Genomic DNA, 20,463 nt, shown 5'->3' with positions numbered 1-20,463 from the left:
CCAATCTCCAAGATCCAGTTTAAAGTAAGACCACGGGGGGTGTGCTAATGTGGCGATAGAAGAATCTTATCTCAGAGACAACGTCTAAAAGAAGAAGTACAATGTCAACTTGTCTTTAATCTCCACTAACGCCCATAATATTACATTTTCTACCCAATCAGTTTTTTACTTCAAGATAAGAAATCAGTACTAACTCCCCACATTTCCATTAAGAAGTAAATTTTAATTCTTAAGACTCCCTTTTTCGCTCATTATACGTACAAATATCTTTCCTACAGGTGAATGTAATGATAAAAGGAAGTATTAAAGGCGTATTTATAAAACCACGTAGCCGATCAGTGTAATAAATAAATGTCTGATTACCAGACCACACCTCTACCGAAACAGATAATTGCACACGGAATACAAAACAGAATAGGTAACTGGTCACACCAGGACAACCTCTTAAAAACAGGGAAATATTAACGCCATGACAGACTCCCCTACTTGATGAAATAGGATAAGGAAATTTTTGGATAGGAAATCATAAATTATAAATTCTGCATTCGAGACAGCTCCACAAAACATCGTTATTCTTTCCTCTCATCCATTTTTTTTATTGATAGTAAAAGTTCCAATATATGCCGTGTGAAAAAGAGATAAATACAAAGAAAATACTGTTATCATAAATGTCAACAAGCAATGCCACCTATTGGGCAACTGATTTTAACAATGTTACATGACAGAGCAGTTTGTTGTTGTAGAACCTAATCCATCTTTGTCATATTTGCCTTAGATGGGCTTAGTAACCTTGCACGTCAATTTTATCACGAATTTAGACCTAATGGTTCGGTATTAGCGTGTCACTGAAAAAAAAAAAAAAAGCAGTGCTGTTACAACCGTTTTGTAAGCCAAATATTAGCATAATCAAAACTTATTGCCTGTCTTCTTATTGAGAAATGCAAAGTATGGAATATTTTAAACACATTTATGAAAAATAATGAACAAAATTCAATAAATAGGTGGCCTTAAACATGAATCAAGACTTCCCCTTTCATACAATTATCTTCAACTTTTTTTTTATTTATTTTTCAAGTCAGTTCAATTACGAAATATTAAAATGCTTTGAATACAGATAATAATAACCTGTGGTTAACTCATTTATGTTTTGTTTCGTTAATTATAGGATTCCAAATAAACTCTCTGCCATTAGAGGGCGTTAATTCTGTTGCGCCTTCGCATCAAAGGCATTTGTCACTGTCGTGAATAAATCATTACAATATAGGATTGCCATTTTGAGTGCTTTAAACCCGGCGTTTAAAGACTGTGTTTTTTTGTCACAGCAGAATACATCTCGCCCATCTAGCTGTGAATCAGAAAATTTTGGGAAAATTGGTTAAGAATATTCAACGCATTAACTTAAATATATTTTGTATTGACTATTAATTAATTACACATAAGCCGATGTAATTATCGGTGCATTTTAATTAAATAACATTTAGGCTATCATAGTTAAAAAATATTTTTGTAGTAATATCAGCATCTGTTGGAAAAATTATGAATTTCATGGCCCAGTGTGAGACCACCACCTCCAAACATTTTGGAGACCTGAAGTGACTTGGAAAAAGTTCGATGTTTGATCTCTAGAGCAGGACTGCTGAACATGGTAAAAAAATAAAATTTAAATATATATATATATATATATAACATTTATTTTAAAAAAGGAGAAAAAATACTAACTCCAATGGATCATGAGTACTGAAATATTGTCAGTTCAGCGTGGATATAATAACCTAAAAAAAAAAGTTAACCAAAAAATGTTCTGTGGATATGGATCACCATTGAAAAATGTAACATTTCTTATATTGCGGCAACTTAATGAAAGAGACTCTTGTCTCTTTTAAAACGACACTGCAACATGCCATACTGCAGACGCTATACAACAAACGTTGAAGAAAATGAAAATCTAGACTAGATTAGACAGTTTCCATCTCCACCTAAACGAACATCTTTAGGATAAAGTCATACATAAGATGAGAGATAGACAAGTGCATCCAAACAACGGTACATGGATGATGGTGATGCCGAAAGAAGAATGGCGCAAAATACAGGACTTGTGATTTAGCCACAGTAGGGTAAAAATGTAGTCAGAGAACCTCTGAAATATATTGCTGTCACAATGTTTATTTCGTTATAGTGTATTTTATATATATTTTATGTTTTGTGGGGGGGGGAGTAATCTGTCATCTAAAAATGTTATACACCTCCTAATCAAAATAAATTAGAATAATCAAAAAAAAATGTGTTGAATGATTTTTAACTCTAATTTATTGCATAGAAAATAATTATTACCAAATAGAAATTACCATCATCTAAATCTACGTACTTTTTGGATTATATAACCATGTAAACATATAAAAATGTAATGTAAATTATAAGAAAACTGTTATTTGAAACATTCCAAAATTATAATAATTTTTAACGCGGTTCAAAATATTAGAATATTTTCTGATTTGAAAGTTTGAGGAGAGCATAGAAATAACAATATTTCAGTAGCTGCAGGACTAACTCGTGTGCGAGGAATCGTTTGCGCGTGGATTTCAGTTAATCATTTGTTAAACATGGGTCGAACGAGTGACATATCGGAAGCTAATAAGTTTTGTATGGTGTCTCTACAGAATGAAGGCCAAACTGAACAGTTTAGCTAAAGAATTGCGATGTTCTCAAGTAGGCGTGAGTGGAATAACCGGAGTTTTCAAAATATAACCGGAGTTTTCACTAATAACCGGAGTTTTCAAAATAATATCCCACCAATAGCGGTCGCAAGATAACTACATCAAGAGATGAGAGGAGATTGAAGAATACCGTGCAGAAAAACCTCTTCCGAAGTGGAAGGTATTTTCACAGGAGATGGAAAGAAGTAGGTGTGAATGTGTCTAAGTCTACGACGTTGAGACGACTTCACAAACTGGGTTTTAAATCACGTGTGCCTAAGACGAATCCGCTTATGACTTCCAAGCAAAAGGCAGCTAGAGTGCGATGGTGTCAGCAAGACTGTTGTGGGATCAAGAGGACTGGAAAAAGGTAATTTTTAGAGATGAACGTATGTTTCGTGTGTCCCATGGTCATCATGGGGTATGTTTGGCGTCTTAAGCAAGAAGCTTTTGACAGAGAATGCATGAAACGTTCGGTGAAATTTGCAACTTCTGTCATGATACGGGCTGATTTTATGACCGCAGAGGGTGCAGGTAGGCTGTGTATTGTGTACGAAAGAGTCAATTCCAAAGTGTACCAAGAAATACTTGAGCACTTTATGTTAACGGCACTGGAAGATTTATGTGATGGTGATTTCCTTTTTCAGGACGATTCAGCTTCTTGTCACACTTCCAAGACTACTAAATGGCTTGAAGAAAAGCAAATCAACGTAATTCCTTGGCCAGCAAACCCAACAGATTTAAACCCCATTGATAATTTGTGGGGAAATTATGAAGAAACGTCTTTAAGGAGTTGAAGACGTTTCTTCGTCCCAGGAGACAAAAATGAACTTGTTTCTAGTCTGCAGACCATATGGGCATGTTTTGATAAAAACACTGTGAACCGCTAGTAAATAATATGCCCAAGCGTTTACGAACGGTCATAAAAGTTAAGGGGGATGCAACAAAGTACTAATTATGGTTGTTTCCCCTTTGGCTGTAATTTTTATTTTTGTGCATTTATTTTCGCATTATTCTAATATTTTGAACTACGTTAAAAATTATTTTAATTTTATTTTGCGAATGTTTTCAAATAACAGTATTCTTATAATTTATATTATATTTTATGTAATATAAATTATAAGTAATATAAGTAAATTATAATATAAATCATATTTATATTACACATTTATATAATCTACAAAGTACGTAGATTGAGATGATCCTAATTCCTATTTGGTAATAATTAATCCAAGGGACAAACCTTCGTTATAACTACTACTGAGAAGATTTTTTATTTTAAATCTCATATTATTATTTGCATTTTAAATCCATATTTATAAATGCGAATTGTTCATGGTTACTGTATAATTATCATCTCGCACAAAGTCGTGTCAGTTAACGTCTGTTCACATAGGATCCCGACGTCAATAAAGCTGCCTTAGAGCTGAGGTAGACATCTGCAAATCTGTAGACATCATAAGAAAAAATCTGTTCGACTTAAAAACCAATAAAAACTAATACGACATATATGAGATTGTAACGTCTTCTGAGATTCAAATTATATAGCCTGATCAAGAGAAGAGCCAGTTCAGCTGAACACTCTTTCAGCACCCGTGCTGATATCACATCAGTCCCTATTGCTGAATTCTTATTCGGTTTGTGCACAGTTCTAATACCTCGTCATTGGTTGAACAACTTCTTCTGCATTTGTCACCCTCACACTAGCTGCATTCAGAAAGTTATTCTTTAATGTTCATTCTTTCTTTTACTTGCACCATATCGATAGAATGTTTTGGATTGTCTTGAGCTGCAGAGCCAGTTTCTTTTCATACTCAGAATTAGCTTTCCGTACCACAGTTGTGACTCTTCTGGCCTCCTGCTTATAATTCTCGTTTTCGACATCTTTTTCTTCCGAATTTCTTGCCTAATAAGATTACACATCCATTTGACTCCTATCCTATTTATTCTTCGAACCGTCGAGATACATTTTGATATTGCATCATTTAAATATTTTTAAATGCTTCCCATGCACTGTCGTTATTCTTCCCATCCGGCAACCGATCCCATTCCACTGATAGCTTTATTATTATTATTATTTGACACCTCCAGGGAGTCCAAAGACTCATCGAGGGAGGGCACCTGCTCTACAACTCTGTCTCCCCGATTCAATCCACCAACTGACCTCAACTACACCAACGCATTTACCGCCGACCACCACCACTAGTTTTTTTTTTTTTTTCCCATAGACAATCACAAACATCCATGCCCATGGCGGGATTCAAACCCACAGCCTTATGACTGGGGAGCGGATATTATATCTTTACAGTTTATATGTTATTGAGGAAATGAATGACCAATTACTAGCAATATAGGAAGAGTCCTTTTGCTGGTAATGATCATGATTTATGGGAAGGATCTGAAGGTCAGGTCATACGAATTACCTTTACATGATTCAAAACAATTAAACCCGTTTTTTTTTTTTATGTAAATGTTCTTGACAATGGGCATTTCTGACTTAGTAAGATAAAGATATTCGCCTCGCAACAAAAATCAGAATCATGAAAGCAATGGTATTCCCTGTGGTACTGTATGGATGTGAAAGTTGGACCCTGAGAAAGAGTGAAAGAAAGAAGATAGATGCATTTGAATTGTGGGTTTGGAGACGCGTACTAAGAATACCATTGAACTTCAAAGCAAACCAGTAAATCAGTGATAACAGAATAAAGCCAGATTGCTCTCACGAAGCTATGATTATCAAGCAAAAATTGTCATACTTTGGACATATTATGAGAGCAAATTAAAGTCTGAAGAAGATGATGCTTGCTAAAGTTGATGGAAGCAGGAGAAAACGAAGACAAGAATTAGATGGGTGGATGAAGTTAAAGAAGCAATTGGAATGCGCTTGGAAATTCTGAAAGATATGGCCAGGGATGGATGCGAATGGAGAATGTATGTTCGTGGGATCACTAAGAATCGAAAACGACTCGATGGAACATAACAACAATCATCTCTAAGGTTTCATGGAGATAATATAATTTATTTTTTTCGATTAAAGAAAAACAATAAACAAAAATCATACACTGGTTGTCGTAAATGAATGTTTTTTTTTTTTTTGCTTTCTCCATTCGATCTTTGTATTAAGAATGCGTTCCAAAAAGTCAATCATTGAACATACGTTTTTATTTTGATATTCGCAGCGTCTATGGGAAGATATTCGGCTTTGTATGTGAAAGAACTACTTAATTACGGCAAAGGTTGCTGTTCGGTATTCTCTGATCTCACACCTTACAACTTTTTTTGTTCAAAAACTGAAATTGACAATGACGGAACAATCACTTAATGACATCCTCATGAGTGAAAAAATATCGCAAGCTATACCTGGTTCAAAATACGTGTTTCCGTATATGTTCACTACAAAGATGTGAAGGCACTATCGAGGTTGAGGAGGGTAAAGGATGGAATAGCAGGTCAATACTATCTTAATGAAAAAAAATCTAAGCACATAATTAATACTATTAGTCTAGTTACAAAAATACTTTCCAATATTACAGGCACAGTTTGTTGTTCTTAATAGGAGAGAATGTAAAATATCAAAGCTTTTTAGGGAAAATGCTAACGTCTGTTTCAATGCGAAAAAAATCCTAAAATAATTTACCTTTAAGATAGAAAATGAAAAAGCAACACTAAAGAAGGGTAACAAGTGGTGATCTCACTAAAAACGGAATGTATTCAAGCTATTACACAAGGAGCCAAACCTGTTTTTTATTCAGTGACTAAGACCTAAATTACACATTTGCAAGACCTGCTAGACTCCAAAACTTGATCTGAAAGGAGAAAAATATGTAAATGAAGCTCGCCTACTAATAAACAATGGAGGGTAAAAGTCCAGATATTACACAGAATGAACATGGTAATGGGGTTGTGTCGAGCTCTATCTGAAAGATAACTACCCCAGTATTTGACCGATAAACAAGAGCAATTCCCCTCCTCCCAACCACTGTGATAAGCTGGCAACCAAGGAAGTAGCCCACCTTTTCTTTATTATGTATTTGTCATCACAGCATTTAGGTCATCGGAAGGTTTGCACAATTGTTAATATTATTGCTACGATACACGCATGGGTATCAGATTCCCTAAATACACAATGTATTTAGGGAATCTGATATAGTTAACGTCCCCTACAGTTTCCTAGCGGGGGGGGGGGGGGAGCGAAACTACATTCTACTCTTTGCTATTGTCTCTTTGATGTTCCTTTGGGCAAGTATGTGCTGGTTCAGTCGAATTTTTTATTTTTAATTGAATCAATGGTCAGTGAGGGACTCTTCAAAAGTCGAAGGAAGCAATAACCACCCTTTTGAGACTGTTGAGATCGAAGCAAGCAAATTTCTTTCTGATCTTTTGTTAGTGTCTTCAGAAAGACTATTTCTGATGGCTACTCATCCTCACATTTCTTTGAAAGGTTTTGCAAACAAACATCGAGACATCTGCTACCAGTTTAAACTGAAAAAGGTCTACTCCAGCTTTGGTTCCTCTGAAGATGACAAAAAAAAGCTTGGCCAATACTAAACACAAGCTGAAAAATTGGAATGCGAAGACAAGTAAATCACTACGGGATGCAACTAGTTACAAGTGAACAAATGTAGATCACCTTACAATAATGCGGCGATAGTTTCCTAGTCAATATTAAAACATTTTGAAAACATAGCACTGTCTGAAAACGTTTACGTTCCAGTTCGTTTAAGTGATTAATTTCGAATCCAGACTTGTGTACAGATTAATTTACCTTCGAAAGGCATCTATAACAAGGTTTCTGTTTAGGTAACTAGAATTTAAATTAATACAAAACGCAGGTGATTATCCGTTACATCCCCAATCATTCTCTCTCTCTCTCTCTCTCTCCATAACCATTAAAGAATGTTATATGCAATTTTAAAGAAACATTCAAGGTACTCCTGCATTTTTAACCCTTTCCCATTACCATACTGTTTAAGATTCTTTCCCTTGACCTCCTTATCTTCGCTTCAACAATGCACCTTAGTGAGGACAACGTGCCTAGATGTTGATAATATCTTAACAGTCGTGTACCTCTTAAGATGACACAGGTGGGAGGGGGGGGGGAATTATCTACCTCGGTCTGAAGAAAGTTACAGTTAACTGATGGTAGAACCTACGAGGGTTGTGTCTGGCTGCTTTTATATAACACGTTCGTATCTCCGGCTTCGACGAGAAATCTCGCCACCGTGGTAAGCATTCGCCTGCATAAGGCTAGACAGCACACAGTAGCGGGATGCGAAGTGTGGCTACGCAGCATGGATTACGGTTATTACGGAAGACTTAACGGGCGTCGCCGTCACGCAGGAAGGGAGACCCCTGTAGACAGAGTCTGAGACGGAGACCGGCCTTGGTCACGAGGTCTGTAATGAACCAAGAAGGAATGCATGGAACCTCGTTTGAGTTGTGCATCTCAAAGAGAACAAACGTGCAAGAGATAGCAAGGAAGGATATACTTAAAGTACACGTACACTTTCAATGTGCCCTCTTATTCTTGGTGGAGGCTTGGGGGAACTCGATTTATTTTTTAAAAAAAGTATGGAAATCTCAACAAGTAATGAAATATTATAGTCAAATGTATTCACTAAATTTGACTACAATATTATAGTGTATATGTGTGGATTTTGTAGCAGTTTTATGTTGTTGTTTTTTTCTATTTAAAAAAGCTCATTCTGAAGCTCGTCAGTAAAATTTATATACTCGCGGCATGAGCCAACAGTACTCTCATACATTATCAATGTTTATAAGTGCTTCGATCAAGAAACATTGATAATGTGGTCAGTACTCGCCCTACAGGGGCAGAGAGCATCTCAAGTTGCACTTTCAGGGACAGTAAATAATCATCTTAAGAAAAAAAACAAATGATCATTCTGCTGACTCATAAAAGCGCACTTGGGAATGTTCCACTTAATCAGAGCTTGAATTAAGCGATGTTTATCGTAATTAGTCTGAGGGGCATTTCAGTCAAGGAGGCACAATTCACATTATTTCGACAACTACGTCGATGATGAAAGTAGAGGGAAGATGGTATTATAATTACCATTTTGTCTCGACGCAGTGTAATTAGATGACTAACATTAGTATAAAATTATAGCATTTAACAGAATTCTTGTGAAGATTTTATTAAAAAAAAAAAAAAACTCGTTATGCTAAATTATCTTCTACCACTTCGTCCTACACCCGTCTGCTCACTTAAATTGAAAAATCAGTGAAGAAAATAAAATATATATTTTACTTAAAACATTAAACTCCCTCACGATTGTACACGCACGAGCCAATTCATTAAAAACAACCTGATCTACATTACGCTGGAGTAATTATGGCGGTATAATCGTCCTTCAATATTACACTGCAGCAGCTTAGTCTAGTAGACGAATACATTATGTCAAGTCAACATCTGTTCGTTTGCTGGAGTTATACGATGTGTAACTCCAGCTAACCAACCTTTATGGAAATGATATTTTTATAATTATTCAGTTATCATCCGTATAAACAAAATAAGTGTATATCACTTTAAACAACTTAACTGAAATGATATTATTTTCTGTAATTTAACACTAATAGTTGTCATGACATTTATGAATTTAAGCGAACAGTTTTAGTTTTTAATTGATATATGTAGAATTGGATAGGGGGCATCACAATCGTAAAGCATTTCGTATCTATTTTAATAAACTCGAAAAAGATGTTCGGCTGCTACTGACGTAATGATATCATTTTATTAGCATTTCCTGTCAGGTTTCACAATTATAGATTAAATATGAATTATATCATAACGATTAAGGTTTTGCAAAACTACTTTTTTTTTCAAGAAGTAGTGATGCGTTGCTTTTTTGCTGAATTACAAAATGTTATAAAATGTCTATACAACTTAAAATGTTACCACTAATATTTAGAAACAGAATCATAGAACTGTAGCTGAATTTTACGTATGAGCTACCTTTATCTTTTATCTATTTTATTTATCTACACGTATTTTGTGTTCTAAGACCCAAAACAAAAATTGGTTCTTAGATCGTATTTTGAAACATTTTAAAATTAATTATACGAAATATGGACATATCACAACTAGAATGAACCGTGTTTCGCTGCTAAATTTAACATGTTTTTAATACGATTGGTACTACAATTGTTTAAAAAAAAAAAAAAAAAAAACATCACCATGGCGACTCCATGGCACACTTCATATTCAACCATTGCTTGATAAAGCGCGATCTTCCATTTCGAATTCAGTTGGTCAATTTTGTCTAAATGATCCGTTTTTTTTTTTTTTTTAAATAGTTCGGATGGCTTCTGTAGCATTTTTATTTTTCTTTCAAATGAGTGTCACTGTTTGCATTGTCAAAACATGACGGTTTAAAAAAAAAAATCCTACTAGCAAAGTTCAGCGACACGAGCCAATTCTAAGGAAAGAATTTCCTTATAAGTGCCGAACCTTCAATTACTGACATGGGACTGGTGACGCGTGATGACACACGAAAGATCCTACTTACAAAGTGAAATCTTGCCAACTCATTTTCATTACACAGGAATGGAATAGACCACCAAGGCGGGAAGACGTGGATCGTAGGAGAGTGAGAGAAAAGAAAAAAAAAAAAAAAGAAGCGTATTGTCCACCTTGTACACGGAGCAATTTCCGGGAGCTTTGTCCGGCCGTTGCTCAAACCAGTAAAAAAAAAATGTTTGTCAGAGCTCACGCTCCCGTCCGCCTACGTCGCCTCAATGTATAAAGAGTAAGAAAGTAAACGCCGTTGCTCGGGTTGTGACCTGGCGGTCTCGGTAAACAATGGAGATTAGGGAGGAAACCAAAGACCACACGTTCAAGTGTAGAGAAACACACGGTCTGGTTTTTGTGCCCTTTGTGTGGGTGGAAGATTTGATTGTTATATAGGTGTCGCTGCATTCCGGGAGGGATTATTGACACAAATATCGTACGTAATTCTGTTAGGTATCGGATACTAACACAGAAGAAACAGGGGATCATATCCATTCGATCAAAGGAGGTGGGAGGGACTTTTCAGAAAATAATTGACATTCTTTAATAAATACCACCAGTTTTAAGAGACAACCGGCTACCCTCTTTTTTTAAGAAGTTCGTCGTGAGAGTGAAGAATTCCAAACTTGAAATTGCACCTAAACTGCCTTAAAAAAAAACCTTAAAAGATGGAAAAGGGAAGTAAGGAAAAAAAAGTGGAAAGAGAGAGATAATTTTGTGAGGAATGATTAAATCAATATATAATACTTAATTAGATTAATGTGTTAAAATTACATTCTAACATGATTTTTGTTGTAAGATACACGTTATACATGGCTTGAAAAAAACACTCTTATGTAAGCCTTTGAATTCCCGGAAAAGAAAAAAAAATCTATTCTAAATACTTGAGCCAGTTTGGACCTAGTGGTTATAGGTCAGTAACAGTTGAATTCTTACTCTAAAAGAAAGCGAAAAAACCTTCCAAGTGTTTTAAGTAGCTATTAGATTAACAGTCGGAAAGCTGCCTTTATAGACCAACTTAAAAAAATAAATAAAATAAACAAACGCAATTTTTTAACATATTCTAAATAACAGACCCGATTACTTAATTTGACGTTACAGTTTTTCTTGTGTTAAATAAGATCAGTCACTGTCAAAAACATACCCAACCAAATAGGCATTTCCAGAACCGCTTTAGCCCATCGTTCACTCATTATTTCGGTGGAAACTGTTATCACAGTTGGAAGGAGGTGACAGTGATTCCAATCGTGTCTACAAATTAGGGATTGGGGACCTTTCATTAGATGGCAGTGATACTTCTAAAGGTAAACAGTACTCTGTTAGAAATGCCATCCTGGTATAAACGTATCCAGTAGGAGGTTATCTCATCCGTGAACAACTAGTTCCCGTCTACTCTCTGAAATCTAGCAGATCATAGTCATCAGCTTCTCCTCCGACATCTCCATACGAGGTTAACAGTCCAGACAGCGTATACAAATCGAGCATTTTTGAAACAGGATTTCTTACTTTTATAACTGCTGTTCTCGCATGTGCTTGATATGAAACCAGTGGATTCTCAAAGATGATTTATGCAAGTACTATTAAAATAGCTCAGTGAACAGGAACATAAGACGGTGGTCTTTTCAGACCACCGTCTTACGTTCTCGGCCTGACAATGAAAAAAGCAATTTATAATTTCAAAATTATTTTTATTTTTCAACACACTCTCCCTTAAGACTAAGACATTTATTCCAGCGATGCTCCAGCGCCATCATCCCGTCCCTGTAGTGGTTCTCAGTAAGATCTGCAAAATACCCCTCTACAGCTACAATCACTTCTTGATTCGAAGAAAAACGCTGATCAGCAAGGAAGAGTTTTAGTTTTGAGAAGAGATAGAAGTCAGAGAAAGCTAAATCTGAGGAATAGGGCGGATGTTCCAACAATTCATGGTGCAGATCCCTTAATTTTCCCATTGCCAAAAACATCTTTTGGTTAGGTGCATTGTCTTGATGAAAGATGATTTTCTTTCTTCTGTAAACCGGGTCTTTTCTTAAGAATGTTTTCGTCTAGTCTGGTTCGGAATAATATTCCCCCGTTATTGTTTTACCCTTTTCTAGATAATTAATAAACAAATTGTCTTTAGCATCCCCAAAACACCGATGCCATGACTTTTCCTGCTGATGTTACCGACATTGTCTTCTTTGGCGCTGAACAAAGCTTCTGTCCACTGTTTTGACTGCTGTTTGGATTCTGGTGTGTAACGGTGAATCCAAGTCTCATCCATGGTAATAAATCGACTCACAAAATCAGTTTTATTCTTGTTAAAACGCTCCAAGCACTGTTCAGAGATTTTCATGCGAGTGCGTTTCTGATCTGCTGTGAGCAAGCGCGGCACCCATCTTGCACAAAGCTTTTTTATTTGCAATTCTTCGTGCAAAATATATCCTACGCATTCTTTTGAAATGCCTATAGTGTCAACAATTTCACGCACTTTGACTCGCCGGTCATCCAATATCATATTGTGCACTTGATCAATTATTTCTGGTGATGTTACACGTTTTGTAACAACGACACCATGAGGATCATCTTCAAGGCTGGTACGGTCACGTTTAAACTCGGTAGCCCATTTCTTAATTGTCAAAAACGAAAGAGAAGAATGCCCATAAACTTTTATGAACTTCGAATGAATTTCGTTTGGCGTTAAACCTTCTTTTACAAAGAATTTTATAACCGCACGCTACTCAATTTTATCCATTTCAAGGCCGCTGTATAATACAAACTACTTGATAGAATGACTTGTAATTTCACATGGATGCTTATTACAGATGTACCAACTTATAAAAAAAAAATCTTGCCGATAGTGTTGCCATCTATGGTCGAGGCCGAGAACTTTTCAGACCATTCTCGTAATATATGACAGATATTTGGATTTTAAAAAACCCAAAGTAATCATTTCTTTATGAAAATAGTGGGGTCAGAGCATCACCGTTATCCAGTCGCGAGATTGTTGGATATTGGTCTTAAGTTGACCACCGCCCTAACTGAAATCGATCTAGGACTCTAGCAACACTTTTATAAGCTCTAAAGATGAGTTTTACACGGTGCTATAAGTGTTTTTCATTCTGAGAAACATCCAAAATGACGGGGAACATGAAGACGCTTCCATCAGTACTAGTTTCACATAAATTATTGAAAAATATCATGTATTTTCTTTCCTACACATGCGATATAGTTTCTACATCTCTTATCAGATAGACTTTTATAAATCTTTAAAAAAAAAAAAAATCGAATTACCATTTCAAGTTTACCCTTCGTATCAATATCAACTTCGCCATTGAAGTCAATATTTATTACAGCATCAAGTAGCCACAATAAATTGCCTAATGAAATAAAGTTGGTAACCATCCAAAAGCGGTTCGAATAGAAGTAATGAGCAACGAGTGAATTCAGTTCTTAATTCATCATTCTTAGATTGTATCGGCCGTTTGTGGTGGTGGACTAGCAGTTCAACAATCTCACGCTTCTAATAAGTCTGTGCATAGTCACTCTATTCACAGAAGCAGTGAAAGGAAGACCACACTTGATATTCTCGAACGCACGCAGCGATTCAATGTCGCAATTCAACAAAGGAAAGCCTTCCCTTTATCAATATTATTTACAGCAGTGCAATTGCGAGTGGTGTTTCCTGTAGCACTGTGTTCGCTATAACTTTCTTCGGACCATTAGAACTTGGGCAACCCCTTTATGACTTACCCCTTCTTATCCGCCTACGGACGCCAGTGTAATTGCCTCATTTTTCGTAGCTAGCTGACGCATTCTTGGAGCAACTAAACAGTTGTGCACGTCCCGGATCACAAGATATCTAGCGGAAAGGAATCTGTCGTTCGACTTGCAGACACCGACACGCATTCAGATGTCGAGCATTGCAGAATACTTCTTTTGTTTTAATTTTTCCGCATCGTAACTTGCTTTTTTTTTTTTTTTTTTTTATTGTTGCACACGTGGGTCCAATGCAAAGAAAAAAGCCCTTTTGTAGCCCGACTTTGTTTACAGCATCGATGACTATATCGTTTTTTTTTTTTTTTCATTGTATTTGTTTAATGTTTTCCTGGTGTGGTTGAACCTATTAAAGATGGAGATGGTTCACGCTGACACAGAGACATTTTTTTTTTTTTCTGTACAGTGTGCGTTTTAAAAGGCAGTGCTTACACTATAACATAAAAGCTTCGTGACAATGTTTCCATAACAACAGATTCTGCACTCTCTGAAATACAGTGCGATCCCAGTACTTATTATAACATCCCACCACATATTTTCAGAGTTTTTTTTTTTTTTTTAATTCCAAAAGACGGGGGGATACACTCGTTCTACAAGGATATTTATTTACGAATACCTCCGTATGTCGGAGCCCCGCAATACTAATGAAAAAACATCAAGCAACCCTTAAGTATTCTGTAGCCAAATATCAAAGTAATGACTACATTTCCGTCTTATCATTATCGAATAGTAAGATTGATGATAGTCATCACAATTGACGTATTACTGGCCTTCTGGCAAGTAATGATGCGGTTCTTGCATGAATTTTTTCCATAATTATTGTCTGTTGACTTATACACCGTTGATTATGGACTTTTTTTTTATTCAAGTTTGCACTTCTTCGGATGTACTGCAGTTACTTTGATCGTTTTTGTAGTTACAAGTCCGGTTTTTCTCCAATTTTACTTAAATCAATGTTTTGTGTGTGTGTGTGTGTTATATCTTAATTTATTGATCTATTATTGGTTGTTCATCGATAGCATATAACGACTTAAACATGGTACATTCACTATGCAAAACCGATTGATCATAATGTAGTTTACTGATTTCGCGATGTAAGAAACTTGAACCCCTTTTCGCAGGCGATTTTACGGCATTTCTTTCAAGCTTGACAAATACATTTTTGTAGAGTTTTTTTTTTTTTCCCTAGACAAATATAATAGTAATTATGCCATTCACATAGCGTACTAGAAGTCTATGACTGGAATGTCGTTTGATTTTTTATGAAGGTTTTCTCAAGGACTTTCCCTGAGTACTCAGTTAACTTGCAACGGGCCATGGCCGTGAAGTTTTCCCCCAAGAAATAGACAATCCAACATTAGGACATCACAGTAGCAGAGAGAGAGAGACAAGACAGTACTGTTCTGCCCTAATTCTGAGGACGTCTGAACTCATTAAATTGGCCTCTCGTTCTCACTGACCTCCACATAATGGAAATCGTACTTGGTGGCGGCAAGAGCTCGAAGTAATGAATTCACACCTCCAGCTAACATTAAGCTGCAGGGAGGTGATCACTGATTGTTAATACTGTCGGTTCAATGCCAAATAACTGCAGTCTATATTTGTGAAATGACATACTTAAGTTAGTTGGAATGCGGCTCATTTCATTCATATTTCAGCATAAATTAAATTCTAATAAGAAATATTCATTTAAACTAAAAAAGAATAAGAAACTATATACATATACCCGATACCATTCAGGATAAACAGGGTCAACCATAGAGATGCACCTCAATGCTTTTCAAGTATCTACAGAAAACATGAACGTCACAGAGTGCCAGTCCTCTTAATGACGTCACTATCACTCCCACAACACACATTGGTAGCAAATAACCTACTTCCAACAACCATAAAGAAAAGTAAACTACTATTGGTTTTATTTTCTTCTAATACCGCATGCTTATTCCATGCAGTAGTCGAAATTTTGAGAATAAACATATTAAGAACAATCGATGCACTTCAACGAATTTAGCAGCGCTAAATACTCAGAGGAATATGAAAGGTAACTAGAAGAAGTATCTTTGATGTTTATATTCAACATAAATTGAAAATAGAAAAATAAATCCGCTAATAAATTTCATTTCCCAAAGGGATAGGCGAAGTTGGAGACTAGCGGGCACTTAATCTCCACATTTAGCTAATCATAGATAGCTGGCCCAAGACTATCAATGAGTTTAACTGGTATCTGGGGAGAGAGAGTATTAAAACATTATTTCCGCTCATTATAATTAATCGAATGAACAACCAAATTTTACACATTGAAAATTATGATGCAATCTTCCGTTTAATTAATTCACAATTTTATTATAAATAGTTATAATTAGCTTACGTACATAAGAATGTTTATACTACACACCTTTCAATACATATTTTGGTTAATGTTAGTGACGCAATCATGAAAAGCCCCACAATTTGAAATTCGCTTTGCAGGCGTTACGCGAAGTTGATCTAACGCACCTGGAATTCTTTTGTTTTTTAATTAATTTTAAACCCACAGTTATTAAAATATTTCCTCTACATATTCTTCATATAATTTATTGCATATGTAATAAAGAAGGAATAAAAAAAACATATCACTTGAGGACTTATTCCCCACCTGAGGCAATTAATTTAACATACTTATGCAATTAGTCTTAACTTCCAACTTCGCGTAAGTTTTTAGACATTAGAATGAAATTTACAACTCCAATTAGTTCTGGAATCACTTACTATTATTCATAGCACCTTTCCAATTATTGTTTGTTTTTAGATCGTCCATGACATCCAAATTATTGGATGTCATGAATTAAAAATTATGTGACGAAAGCTCGTGAAATAAATGAAAATTTCAAAGCAGATGTATGCATAAAAATAGCTGCTTTGAAAAAAAAAAAGATAAAATAAAAATAAATAAAACAGAATTTCCTAGAAATATACCCTGTCATTGGTCTGCCATTTTTTACAGCACTCTTGCGTGGTTGCTATAGTTACAGCTCTACTTTGTTTTCCTTCAAGTGACAGACCAAGTAATCTCTAAGTAAACCGTGTGTGTGAGACCTGTCATCCAGATTCGTGACTTGCTCCGAAGAATACCGGCATGGAAACGTCGGCAGAGCACGAACCTCTCGCACCATATAATCACAATAGAAGGTTATGACCTGTCTGGCAGCCTTCTTACTACTCTGAGACTTGTTCCGTTTGATACAATGCAGCTTTGGAAGAAAAATCAGGGCCATTTCTTGTTGCCTGTTGCTACCGCAAGTCTACAACAAGAAATCAACAAAGCGACGAAATGATTGGCTAATTTTAAACTAAGCACCCCTCTTCTAACTGGGATAGTGAGGAGAATTGATTACAACTTCACGTCTTTGCTACGGCTATAGTTCACGTTTTGGGACAATGAGAAAGAGAGAGGAATCGAAAGGGCGGCACACTTGAATTTATAATCAAATTGTTTTAAAATTACCCTTTTGTTCAGATTTATCTGCGGTTTTTCTCGGCGTGGGAAGCAGACGATTTACAATATTCACATGTTTTTTCTTTTTAATTTATTAAAAGGTTTTATTAAATACATTATTTATATTTGCAAAAGTTTTTCTTTATAAATAAAATTAAAATTTTTATCCGTTTACTATGAATTCAGAACACATTTATTTTTTCAAAAAGAAACAATAACTTTCTTTATTAATTGTCGATTATATTTATTGTGTTTTAAACACAATAAATATAATCGACAATTAATAAAGAAAGCCGTACAGCTTTAGTTAATATTTAATTCATTCTGTATAATTTATTCCTTTTTTTTAAAAATTTAATATGTGAACGGAACAAAATTTCATGTGCACGTCAAAAATAGCAAATCAAAATAAGATTAATAATTATGGTTTGGTATTGTTTATTGTGTTAATACAACGCCTGAAGCTCAATATGCTAAATATAGACTAGATTAATTTTATTTCAGTGTGACTGAAAATTATAGAAACTAAAGAAAATAAAAGATAAATTAAATTAAATAAAAACTTTTAAATTAAAAATTAATATATAAGTTTTTTTAAATGTTTAAGACACCTAAATATAATATTTATAATAATAAATAAAATGCCACTGGACTTTCAATCAATGATGTATTTGTTGATTTCTTACCTTTTGCAGGAAGTAAACGTGGAATAAATGCAAGTATTGCATGCATCAGATCTGAACTAAGATATATAAAATTTCTCTAAGTCACACTGAATTCATTCTACAGGCTAAGTTAAGGTGGAGCACACGCTCCATCTAGCGGTGATGTCATCCAAAATTACTTTAGGTGGGTACTTCAAGTACTCGCCTCTAGCAGCATTAGCCAAGAGAAAGAAAAAAGAACTGCAAAATATATTTGCTTTTCTGAGGTTAAAAAGAAAATAATAACAGCTCAATAATCAAGAAGAAATGAATGTGGCTCTGATTATTGGCTGGCTACGTCCACATTTAGACACCTCATGCATCTTAATGATATCCAATTCATGAAAGTTATCTTGGTTATCGGCGAGAAACTAGTAGGCGAAGTGTCGGAAGCAGCTAGTCTAGTTAAGCAACTGGCCACACGACTTAACATGAAGACAAATGCGTAGCCTTGTCAATCTCAGCTGTCGAGAGAGAATCTGGGCGGGATTAATTAAAGAAATGTGAAGTCTTTGAGGACAGATATGCTACATTGTGATGACTGCACTATTGCCACTGCAGTACGGTATCTTTCTCTCTCATCTCACACGCCTTATGATACCAAATGTGAAGAAGAACCTCGTTCTCTCTTCAACCCTATTAAAACATTTAGTAAGCAAAGTGATCATTTTTGAAGGTAAATTCATACGCTTTTTTTTCACTTATAATACATTAAGCAAATTTCTCAAAAAGATTTGTTAAAACAAAATTTGTTTTAATGACAAATTGTGTTGCACAGATGTCATTGCTATCATTTTTTTTTTTTCATTACTAAATTTATTTCGCATGCTTCGCAATTTAAAAAAAAAAAAAAAAAAACTATGCTACAAAATGGGCACCGTAAGCCAGCACACATCAGTGCCATTTATAGGAAAACAGCACTGGGTACGAATACACACGTGTGTGTGTGTGGCGGGGATTAACGAGAGAGATATATACACACTATTTCTTGATATTCAGCTGACCGGCCAGGCGCCAGAAGTCTAGAGAGCCATTTTATTTTTCTACCATAAAGTATTTTGATAGATTCATGTAATTAGGCTGCATCTTAACATCCAGGCTACGCCTTGTGAAAGTTGTGCCAACGAACAACACTTAAAGAACTCAGTTAATTAAGGTGATAATACGTGGAAAGCCAGTGGAATTGGTCTGGTTATACGCAACCTATCATTAGCCAACAGCATATAGCAATGTTGATTGAATACTCGCCCGAGGACGAGAGTAGAATAGTTCACTTCGAGGTTACACATAATAAATACCATGCATTTCAAAGTATTATGTTTTAATAGAGGTATTGAAGCTAAAATTCAAATACGATTTACCTAGTGATTAGTGGCTTTTTATTTTATTTATATAATATAAAAATATAATGAATAATATGAAAAATAATAAAATCTGTATGAACAAAGTAAATTTGTTAAAAAATGAATAATAAAGTTAATATCTCTTTTCAAATTTAATAGACCACATGGAAACGCAGATAGATTTATTATATGAGATTATAACCTCACTTAAATTATTATTATTATTATAACAGGAAGTTCTGGGGAGAATCGACCGTGAGATGCGGTGATTAATACCCTTAGAGGGTAATGGGTGGCAAAGCTGTAGCCATAAAGTTCTAACTGAGGCTTGGCTATTGCTGTTACCCTCCTGCCATGATCAGAGCTTTAATAGCTCAAACATTACAGGAGCTCCCCGTATGGTTGCCGGGATAAGAATAGTACCAAAATGTAGCTAATGCATGTCGTACGAGGAGACTAAAATTGGTACCCAGGGAGGGTAATGGATGGCAGTGCTGTAGCCAATAAAGTTCTAACTGAGGCTCGGCTATTGCTGTTACCTTCTTGCCATGATTAGAGCTTTAATAGCTCAATAACACCTTATTCCTACACTGTCCTCTACAGATAACGAGGAAGATGAAAAGCATTCTTGCTTCGCCCCTTTAAGCCAGTCCTGATAAGGATAAAATTATCGGCCAATCAGCCTCATCTGAAATTTGGTAAAATATGCAGAGAAAGTTATTCTTACCAGACTCCAAGCTTTCGTACACAAGTTAAACATTCTTCCTAAAGAGCAGTTTGGGTTCCGTCAATTCCATAGTACTACACAACAGATACACGGACTAGTCGAATACATCTCAATTGGCATCAATGCACTGGGGCCGTTTTCCTTGACACAGCCACTGCATTTGATAAAATTTGGCATTCGGATTGCTGCATAAACTGATCTCAACAGGAATATCATTGGAAATGGTTCACCTAATTA

This window comes from Typopeltis vanoorti, chromosome 9 (assembly GCF_054136105.1).
Source record: "Typopeltis vanoorti isolate ZY-2024b chromosome 9, IOZ_Tvanoo_1.0, whole genome shotgun sequence".
NCBI lineage: Eukaryota > Metazoa > Arthropoda > Arachnida > Uropygi > Thelyphonidae > Typopeltis > Typopeltis vanoorti.
The sequence above is the reverse complement of the archived record's forward strand: the minus strand, read 5'-3'. Positions refer to the sequence as shown.